The sequence below is a fragment of the Vicugna pacos genome, unplaced genomic scaffold, assembly GCF_048564905.1.
Source record: "Vicugna pacos unplaced genomic scaffold, VicPac4 scaffold_122, whole genome shotgun sequence".
NCBI lineage: Eukaryota > Metazoa > Chordata > Mammalia > Artiodactyla > Camelidae > Vicugna > Vicugna pacos.
The window spans coordinates 40,995-51,619 of record NW_027328802.1 but is presented as its reverse complement, the minus strand read 5'-3'; the positions used below and the strand labels follow the sequence as shown (position 1 = coordinate 51,619).

The window sequence follows — 10,625 nt, the reverse complement described above, 5'->3', positions numbered from 1 at the left end:
AATCAATATGGAAAAAAACAGAATCTGAGGGGGACTAAATTTCTGGTGATTGAAGATAATTTTAATTTTGATTTATACAGCAAAGGACATCATACAATTTTTACTACATCGTATTTCTAAAGGACAGCTTCTACTATTAAAATTAATGCATGCACATACACACAAACACACGTGCAGACACACTGGCTCTAGTCCACATACATCCCCACGGGCACACACACATGGAGTCATGTACCACCCACACACCCATAACATACGCACAACCACACACATCCTCAGGCGCACACACACACATAACATACAGAACCACATACATCCCCAGGTGCACGTGAGCACACACAAACACACAGTCATGTACAACACACGTCCCCAGGTGCGCGCGTGCACACACACACGTCTTACACACTTTGGCGTTATTCTAAATCAATTTACAATTGAGGGTCACAGTGTCCATTGTTTTATCCACTCAGAAGGTCCTGACTTTGGAGCGTGAAGCAGGAGCTCTCCTCTCTGGAGATGGTCTTTACCAATTACAGTCTCAGTAGAGCCAACATAACTGCTCTGGACCTTTGGAAGTGCAGGCCAGAGCATACCTGGGAGCTCACATCCTGTACATGTAAACATGTTAAGTGCAGTAGGTTCTGAAGTCCTGCCTTTACAAATATACGTTCATTATAAGGGGGAAGACCAGGTTCAAATTTAGAATTCCAAGACACAGGGGAGTCCGGCAAAGAAAGTGAGCGTGTGGGGAGAGCTGATTCCCAGTCTCTGACCACTAGCCTGATCCTTTTCTTCCCAATGCTGGGTCCATCCCTTGCCACAAGTGGCCTTGGATGTTCACAGGGGGACACTCAAAACTCACATTCGGGATCTGCTCATACCCTCCATACATACAGCTGCCCTTTGGCCTCTCTGTGAGTCCTGGGAATCTGAGCTTCCGGGAGAGCCGGTGCAGGCACTAGGAATGGGTCAGGGGCTGCTGAGACAGGGCATCTGGGGTCCTGGGCTTCTAGAGCATGGGATGGAGCCAATGACCCTGCCCCCTTGGCCCTGCTGACTCCACCCCATGGAGGGCGTGGCCAGAGGAAGTGTCAGGGCCAGAGGGACCCTCTGCAGTGCAGGACCCAGGGCAGCGGGCCCCCTTGCCGGGGTCTAAGAGCAGAAGGCCTAAGGAAAGGTCTGAAGAGGCTGTAAGGTATCTTCATTCCCATTAATTAAACAAAAATAAAAGCATACCACAGGCGTGAGTGGAAAGGGATTTGTTAGAACAAGGGAAGGCACTTGCCAAGGTCTGGCCATAGAGGGCTGGTGGGTTTGTCAGGTTGATGAGGAACCAAGAGGCTGTTAGTCCCTTCTGGGTCTAAACACCTCTTGAATTCCTCCGGGTGACACTGAAATGCAGTGAGACACGGAACTCTCTTAAGTTGTTAAAATCTTCATGGTGAACCATTCAACTCTCTCCTCATTCTTGGCTGCGAAAGCACGATAAACACAGGCCAGAAACTCATCAGCCTGTTGGTTGGTTCACTATCCGTCTGGCGCCTCCTCTTGTAGGAGCCTTTATCACATCACCCAGGGCTGACCCGGCTCAGGATTATAGCTGATTTTCCGCAGGTGGCATCACTTGCTAGTGACATGAAGCAGGCACATTAGCCACCTCCCAAACACTGAGGCTCCTCCTGGGAGGAGCCTTCAGACCCCCAATCCAGCCTCTGCACCACGATGTTCCTTAGTGTCACTACCGGTTTGCTGCCTTGGCCTCTAGCTTTGACCAGATCCTCGCCAGATTGTCGATAAATATCACCCATATACCACATCTAAGCTTGCGGTCCAGATGTGACCATGGTTCTTATTTTCTTCCCATCGATGGATTGTTTGATCTTTGTGTAATCATGTCGACAGCAAGGCCAGTACAGCCCTCTTGAGGCCTCCCCGAGCCGCCTCTGTGTATAACTGTCCTAGCACCCCAGGGGATCGGGTCTGAAGCCTGGCACTCAGACACGAGGATGTCAGCTGGAGAGACAGGAATCCACTCCTGCTGTGGCTTCTGCTGTGGCTCAATGTGGCCATAAAAACGGATCCCACAGGCCCTGACGTCACTTGACTCACTGCAGGGATGCTCCCACACTGCCGCGTTCCCCCAGAGACTGAGGGCTTTCTGCTTGTTCCGGAAGGCCCCACCCCCGAGGGGACACTGGGTCCAGTGGAGCATCCAGCCTGCTTCCCCGCCAGCCCTTAGGGCCTTTGTGGGGCCTGGAACATCAACTAACCTCCCCTTAGGGACCCCTTTGTCCTTTGCAGCCAACAGACCTAGGTCATAAGCACTTTAACTCACCTGAGGGTGTTTTCCTCACTGCAGGGGCAGTGAGGACTGGGCTTCTTCACACTCCAAGTGCCCCCGGTCTGGATGCAGACAGTCTGGCTCTCCCCCCAGTCCTGCAGGTTCCGGCCACACCTCCTGCTGGTCACGGAGTCTGTGCTGTATTCTCTTCCAGGACAACAGGTGCACTCTGCCCCCCGCCCCGTCCCCACCAGCAGTGGCAGAGGTGGAGGACAGGCGGGTGAGCTTGGGCCTGAGACACTGCCCTGAAATCAGTGCCCCAGAGGCCGCTGGTGACTAGAGGGACCACGGGGAAGAAGGCAGCATGGGATGGGAGGGGGAGGAAGGTTCAGGATAACGAGATGAAAAGGGGAACAGATAGCACCGTGAGGACCTCGACCATGAAAGGGAAGAAGATAGACAGTGACAGCTGGAGCGGTGTTGGCGTTAAAAGCTGCGGGCATTTTCATTTAATTTTATTAATTACCATTACATATAGTGACATATTTTTATTTGATTAAAGATTAGGTGCCATGTCATATAACAGGATATAGTATATTATTTATTAAATAATACATAATAGTAGATATACTAGCATGTTATGTTCTGTTTATTTATTATCAGATAGTATATAATACATATGTAGTTATTTATATACATAATATATAATTCATGCATCTATATAATATATAACACATAACAATGTAGGATTATGAATATTATATTTTATAACAAGATTACATAACAATAATGATGTAATATTATCCATTGTATATCTTGGCTCATGACACATTCTCACCTTAGGTGCCTGTCAGAAGTATTTATGTATTAAAATTAATATTATAAGAAACAGTTGTGAACCTGTCACCCAGCACCAGAACAGGACTATTGACAGTGACATACTGTGTCCTATCCTGCCCTAGGCCTCTTCTCACAGGAAGTAACCAGCATCCTGAATCCTGGCTTACACTTGCCTTGTGTTACTTTCACACACACAACATTTAAGATCAGTTAAAACAAATGAACTGCAGGTACATGCAACGAAGTGGATGCATCATACACCCTATGTTAAATTGAAAAAGTAAGCCCAAGAAGGTAGCCTATAGTGTGCTAAGCTTTTAACTGTGTATACATATGTCAACTAAACTCACTAAATTAAGAACAACTACAGCTAGAGTCCAGGTGGGAGAGGGACAGATAAAAGGTGAGGTGAGCAGATTTGCTGCAGGTGAGCGAGTTCCCTTCAAGTAACATGTCATTCTCTCTGAAGCAGGAGGCAAGGCCATCTGCTGGGAGTCAGGGAAGAGACAGAGGGAAGCTTAGAGGTGTGCAGAGAGCAGAGAATGTTGACACCACTGTGTGGCAAGTGGGGAAATGTGCTCACTAGAGAAATCCTGGAGGATTGCCTGGCAGTGGCAACATGCTGGGCATTGATTTGTAGTCTTAGAAATCTGTGCTGGGAGAGCCTGCTGCCTGCAGGCTCAGAACAAATAGAGCTGGGTGAACCGAGATGGAAGTCATCCTGGTGAGGAAATGAAAAGATCAAGGGTCAAGGGAGTTTTGTTTGTCATAAAGAGAGTGCTGACTGTGGATGCAGAGCTGGAAGGTGGGGAAGTGGAAGTAAGAGGAACGTGGACAGGTAGGAAAGCAGAGGAGTCAGTGCATGATGCCCCAGTGAGGGTGAAGGAGGGCCAACGAGGCTGGTGGAGAAGCAGCTGGATGGCTAGAGTTGGGCACATAAAGGAGAGAGGCTGGACCTGGGGTGGAGACACGCCCGGGTATGAGCCCGGGGGTAGGGTGAATGGGAGGTGTCTGGCTCAGGCTGACAGAGAAGAAGACCCTACAATGACCATACTGGGTGGTGGAGGGAGAATCAACATTGCCGTCTTGATGGTAGGCGGTGAGGCAATACAGAGTTGGTGGTCCAGCTGCTCCTGACTGAGGCAGATGAGCAGGGAGGCCAGGGTGGCAAGCACTGCTAGGAATGGACTGGGTTTTCCAGGTGTTCCCAAGAGAGGAGGAGAAATCACCTCGTGGGGGAAAGTGAGCACAAGGAGGTCAACCCAGGCTCCTGATCAAACGGAGAGTGTGAGGGGGCAAATCGTCAACTCCAGAGATGGTGGCCTAGGAAGCAGGGACCATGGGTGAAGTGAGGGGACACTCAGAGAAGAGAGAGAGATGAGTCTTCTGGGTGTAGGGGGAAGAGAGGCCCCAGGACAAAGGAGCACAGGGGCACAGTGATGAGGATGGACTGGCTCTGTTGTGACACTGCAGGAATGGCTGGATCTTTGTCCTGAGGGCTTAGTTTGGGGGGGCTACTGGCCTCATGAGGGCCCCCCTCTCAGCAGCCTGGACAGATGCTCCCGCTCCTGATAGCTCTGTGGCCACCACTGTTCCCGGAAGGGTTCTGCCTCCATCTTCTATCAGACATTCCTGCCCAGTCCCCGACTGCCAGCGAGGGAGCCTGGGCCTCAAAGCCGTTTGCCGTGGAGGGACACAGGCTCCTTGGAGAAGCAGGCTGATCTTATTTTTCTCCGTAACCCACGGCCTAGCAAAGCGCCAGCCTATGGGTGGGCCATTCAGGGGCTCGGATACTTCTTAAATTAACTCAAAGCAGTAGAATAGCAGAGCTGGAGGAAGTGACCACTGAGCTCACAGAGTTCACTGCCCACACCCCCATTCTACAGATGAAGAAACAGAGGCCAAGCAGCCAAGTCATGCTGCTCTTTAATGCTGGCCTCTGTTGGGCATACCAAGTGATGAGCTGCACTGAAGGGCCTGAGAGGGGGCTCTGGGGTCAGACAGCTTGGGTTCAAGTCCCACCCCTGCCATTTACTAGCTGTGTGATTAATGACTGTCCTTCCTGTAAAGTGCCACCTCATTGGTTTGTCATGAACACAGAGTTCCTTGAACAGCAGGACAGAATTCTTTAAAGGTTTGCTGTTGCTTTTGTTACTATTATCACCAAGTGAACCCTGAAATGAAGAACAAAGACAGCAAGATTTTTTATTTTAAAAGATTTTAAAATACGATGATGACTGTTTGATTTAATCTATTCAAGTTTGCATTTGACCATTATTAACAACTGCACAATGGATGACTTTTGAGGAAATGTTACTTCATGTCTTTAATTCTCACTAACTACACAGGCTATTCAACAGGAAGCAATTTTTTTTCCAGGAAGAGGGACAAAAAGTTAACAATATCTCTGTACCTCTCGGTTCCCAGTGAGTTGGTTGTGATCTGTCAACCCAACTTTGGGGAAATGCCCTCTCCTCCTGGGCTCGCTGCACTGCCACGTGGCCTCCAGGGGGCGATTTACCCCCACACGAATCCAGTATCTTGGTTCATATCTTTGCTTCAGATCCCTCAAGGACTGCCCATGCACCAGGGCCCCATCTGCCCCGCCAGTCTCACCTGCTGGCCTCCAGGAAACTATCCTGGGTCTCAACCATCCTCTGTTCCTATGCCCGCCCCACTACTCTTCATTTTGTCCTTCAAGTGTGGGCTCCTGTGGCTTGCCACCAAGCAGGGGTCTCCCAGTCCTCCACCTTGGGGAACTGCATCGTCCTGCACAGTGCCTAGCGAAACTGTGTGGAGGCCGGAAGAATACAGAACAACAGGTGCTCAGAGGGGCTGCCTTTCCCACTGCAGGGGCCCTGGAGAGCTTTCTCCCAGCTGGTTATTCACAGGCGCTGAAGCTGTGGAATCTCGATCTTACCAATTTAAAGGGCATCATCACTAATTACAAAAGAAATCATTTTTTCAGTAGCAAAAGGAGAAAAGACTTTGTGCCCCATGCCCCCATCTTTCTTCCTCCGCCTTCAGAGGTGATTCTCACTCTCTGGGCAAGGGTAGAAAGCAACAAACAGAATATTATTTTTCAATGATTCTTCTTTCCCACTCTGAAGATTGCATCCCAAGACTGATGAAGGCTAGGATGGTTTGGCTTCCCTGTACTGAGTATTCAGAGGCTCAGGGTGGAGGGGGTTAGGGAGATAATTCAGCATTATGGAACCAAACAGAGACATTAAAAGGTTCTACTCTAAACAGAAAGGAAGCAGGATGCTATAGAAATGGGAAAACCATCATTGGAAATGAAATAACGAGTTACAAGACAATAAACATGAAGATGTAAAAAAGAAAAAGTATATCAAAATACAAAAAGGTGGGAAAGGGAGACGGTAGCAAGAAAAGATAGATTTTTTTCTCTTTCTTTTTCCTTTTTCTCATTATTCTTAGGATGTGTTGGAGCCTACGTGATTATCAGTCTAAAGGAAATAGATATGATAATGGGTTGATATACTTGAAAAATAGGGTAACCACAAATCGAAAGCATATAATAGAGTTGAAAAAAAAAAACCAAAAAAGAAACAAACTCTAAATGGCTTAAAGACTTAAACATTAGACAAGACGCTAAAAAACTCTCAGAAGAAAACATAGGCAAAACATTATTTGACATATATCTCAGCAGTGTTTTCCTAGGGCAATCCACCCAAGCAACAGAAAATAAAAGCCAAAATAAACAAATGGGACCTAGTTACACCTATCAGCTATTTCAAAGCAATAGAAACCATAAGCAAAATGAAAAGACAACCTATGGAATGTGAGAAAATATTTGCAAAAGATGAGACTGAACAATACTTAACTTGTAGACTATAAAAATAGTTCATACAACTTAATAAGAAAAAAAATAAACAACCCAATCCAAAAATGGGCAGAACAACTAAACAAGCAATTCTCCAATGAAGATATACAAATGGCCAAGAGGCATATGAAAAAAAGGCACAATATCGCTAATTATCTTAGAAATGCAAATCAAAACTACAATAAGTTATCATCTCACACTACTCAGAATGGCCACCATTCAAACATCCACTCACCATAGATGCTGGAGAGGCTTGGAGAAAAGGGAACCCTCCTACATTATTGCTGGGAATGTAGTTTGGTGAAGCCAATGTGGAAAACAATATGGAGATACCTCAAAAGACTAAAAAAAGACATCATTTGATCCAGCAATCCCACTCCTGGGCATATATCCAGAGGGAACCTTAATTTCAAAATATACCTGCACCCCAATGTTCACAGCAGCATTGTTTTCAATGACCAAGACATAGAAGCAACCTAAACGCCCACTGACAAATGACTGGATAAAGATGTAGTATTTAGATATAAAAGAATATTACACAGTTGTAACAAAGAAGGAAATAATGCCATTTACAGCAACATGGATGGACTTGGAGATTATCACACTAAAGTGAAATAACTCAGACAGAGAAAGACAAGTAACATATGATACCACTTATATGTGGAATTTTTAAAAAAGATACAAATAAACTTATTTACAAAACAAAAACAGACTCACAGGCTTAGGAAACAAACTTAGGAGTTTGGGATTAACAATTACAAACTACTATATGTAAAACAGACAAACAGCAAGGATTCACTGTAGAACACAGGGGAAAATGTTCAGTATCTTGCAACCTATAATGGAAAAGAACCTGAAAAAGAATAGACTATGTATATGTACAACTGAATCACTATGCTGTATATCTGAAACTAACTAAACATTGTAAATCAACCACATTTCAATTAAAAAAAAAGATAAGCTCTAAATAGCTGTATTCAAAGAAAATCTTCAAATCTTACCTCCTACAAAAAGTAAAATGGGAAGCTTGAGCAGGACCAAATTATACTGAATGAGAGGTTACATACCTTCTCCAGCACGTGGCCCATGGTACACATACATCGTGTTTTCCTTCAGGTAAGAATGGCCCTTACTGCCCAGGGAGCGAGTCCTGCTGGGACAAGGCCTCTGTGGCAGTGGCCTCCTTGTCACCACTCCATCTCACCAGAAGGCCAGGGTTTTCAGAGGGGAGGGAACACAGAGCTCATACACTTCAGATATATTTCCTGAGAAAAACTGTGGAAAGACCAAATTCACCTGCAGTGCAGGAAACATGAGCACGGCCCCTAAGCAGACTGACAAACCCGAAGCAAGACGGCCCGATGTTCACATCGGAACCAGAACAAAAACCGTCTGGCCCCAGTTAAACGATCACCATCTCACCTGCAATGAACTGTTCGTACTCATTGTCAGGGATGTTTCTGTTGAGACTTGAGAGATCAAAAAAGTCAGACCAGGGAATCCGGACCTGGTGGATGTCCAGGCTCTGCTAATGGTAGAGGCGGCCCCAAGGGGGTATCACCAGCACCGACTCTTCCATTTTCAGCAGGGTCTTCAGGAGGAAGGCGATGTGGATACAGACGCCCCTACGGAGGCTGAAGCCCTCTGGAGGGTTGACATAACACAGAAGGTACCTGGCAGGGAGCAAAGGAGAGCGGGTCTTCAGAGCCAGGTCTCTGCACAGGAATCCCGGCTTAGATAGAACAGATACAATGGGAATCTGCACAGCACATGGCCTAGACTCAAGACACGTTCAGCAGCTTCTGGTTTGTATAGTGGAGGCACTGCCCACCGATCTCTGTGTGGCCAATTATTTCGAGTCCGGGAGCACATGCAGAAGACATCTTGGCATCTGTCTATCAACGCTAAGCACCTGACTAGTACCTGAGCACCCGTTCTCCAGGGAATCTCAAACTTCTTGGCCTAAAGACCCCTGTACACTCTTAAATACTGAGGACTTCAAAAGGCTGCTGTTTATGTGGGTTAAATCTATCAATAGTTCCTGTGTTAGAAGTTAAATAAGAACTTTAAAAAATGCTTATGAGTTCACTTAAAAATAATAACAACCTACTACATGATACCATTAATACTCTTAAGCAAAAAATAAGTATATTTTTCTAAACAAAAATCATTAATGAGAGGAATAGCAGTGATTTTAATTTCTGAGAATCTCTTTTGGACTGGTGAGAGCTTAATTCTATCTGCCTCTACATTACCTGTTTTGTGATATCACAGACTAGGTTTTCCCTGGAAAACCCCACAGGAAACTCGGGAGTGCAAGAGTGTGCAAAAGGCAGGTGACTTCCCGGCGTTCCTACGAAAATAGTCTTGCATCTCAGGGGCCTCGGACTCACTTTGATAACTGCTGCCCTACCCTAGGCGAGACTCTCCTACACAAGAGCCAGGCAAGTGTCCTGGCTTCTTTAATGAGTTACCGCAGCAACACCCCTCCCTTCTCTGTGTTAATGTTTCCCACAACCTCCATTACTGCAGATGAGGATGTAATCCTCAACTGAGGCCTCTAATCCCAGAAGACTACCAACCTTGAAAGGGAGGGCCCATCTACCATCTCTACACCCCGCACAGTCTATTTTGAGTCAAGCCCTAGATAACTGCTAATTGACACTGACCCTTGTCTTATTCCTGAGTTTTAGCGAAGGAGCCAACATCTGGATGGAACTGAAATTTCCCTGCTGATATACAAGGCTGATAAACCACCCTATTCCAACATCTGATTCTGGGGCTCTTCAAAACGCGGGTAAGGCCCCGCTTCATAAAAGACGGGTCCTCCACCTGCCCTTCCCAGGGGTTCTGGGAGGCCGCGGCCACGCAGGGCTACCCGGACTCGCGGTCCAAGCCCCAGAGCCCGAGGGGGAGGAAAGCCGGAGGCTGTGCCCCAGCCCTGTCCCCCCCGCCCCAACCCGCTCCCCGGCACCACAGCCCTCCCCGGCCGCCACACCAATCCGGATCCCACCCCGGTCCATGTCCACTGGCCCCGCCAACGGCGCTGCCGTACGTTTACCGTCTGTGAGACGCCGCCCCAGAAAGGATGTCGGCCGCCGACTGACGCGGCCAGAACTAGTGGCCCGGCCAAGCAAGCCGCCATCCCCAGCAGCAAACACCGCCATGGTCCCGGGCAGCTGCACACTTCCGGAGCCCGCTGCCTTCCCCAGAAGCGCACGCCAGCCCGCGAGGAGCGCGGCGTCTTTATCCATGGCAACGCCGCGGGGCCCTCCCCTAGCGCTTGCGTCTGCGTCCTCCCGAGGCTAGACGTGCGAGAGCAGAACTTTCGGAGCCAATGGGAGCAAGGGCGCGGCCAGGACGGGGGTGGGGGGAGGCTTATGGGGCAGCTGGGTGGGGCCGGGGCGGGCGGGGCCGCGCGGAGGTCCTCACTGCAGGTGGCACCGGCCGGAGGCTGGGGCAATGCTGCCAACAGTGGGCGGGGCGGCGGGGCAGCGGGGCGGGGGCACCCTCACCTGTCTGTGTGCGGGGCTCAGCCTGGGCTCCGCGGCCTCCGCTTGCACCGGAAGTGGACCCAGGCTACCGGTGGGCAAGATAGAGGACTGAGCCCAGGCAGGCACGGCTGGCCAGGTAGGGCACCTGAAGTGCAGATCCGCC

General features: G+C 48.5%; 1 long non-coding RNA gene across 1 annotated transcript; it reads right to left on the bottom strand.

The window, feature by feature from the left end:
- Positions 1-8,035: 8,035 nt before the first annotated feature.
- Positions 8,036-10,143, bottom strand: LOC140695020 (uncharacterized). The gene is made up of 3 exons (XR_012070698.1): positions 10,030-10,143; positions 8,391-8,641; positions 8,036-8,243 (listed from the first exon to the last, which is right to left on the bottom strand). It is a non-coding gene; the product is annotated as an uncharacterized lncRNA (long non-coding RNA).
- Positions 10,144-10,625: the final 482 nt, after the last annotated feature.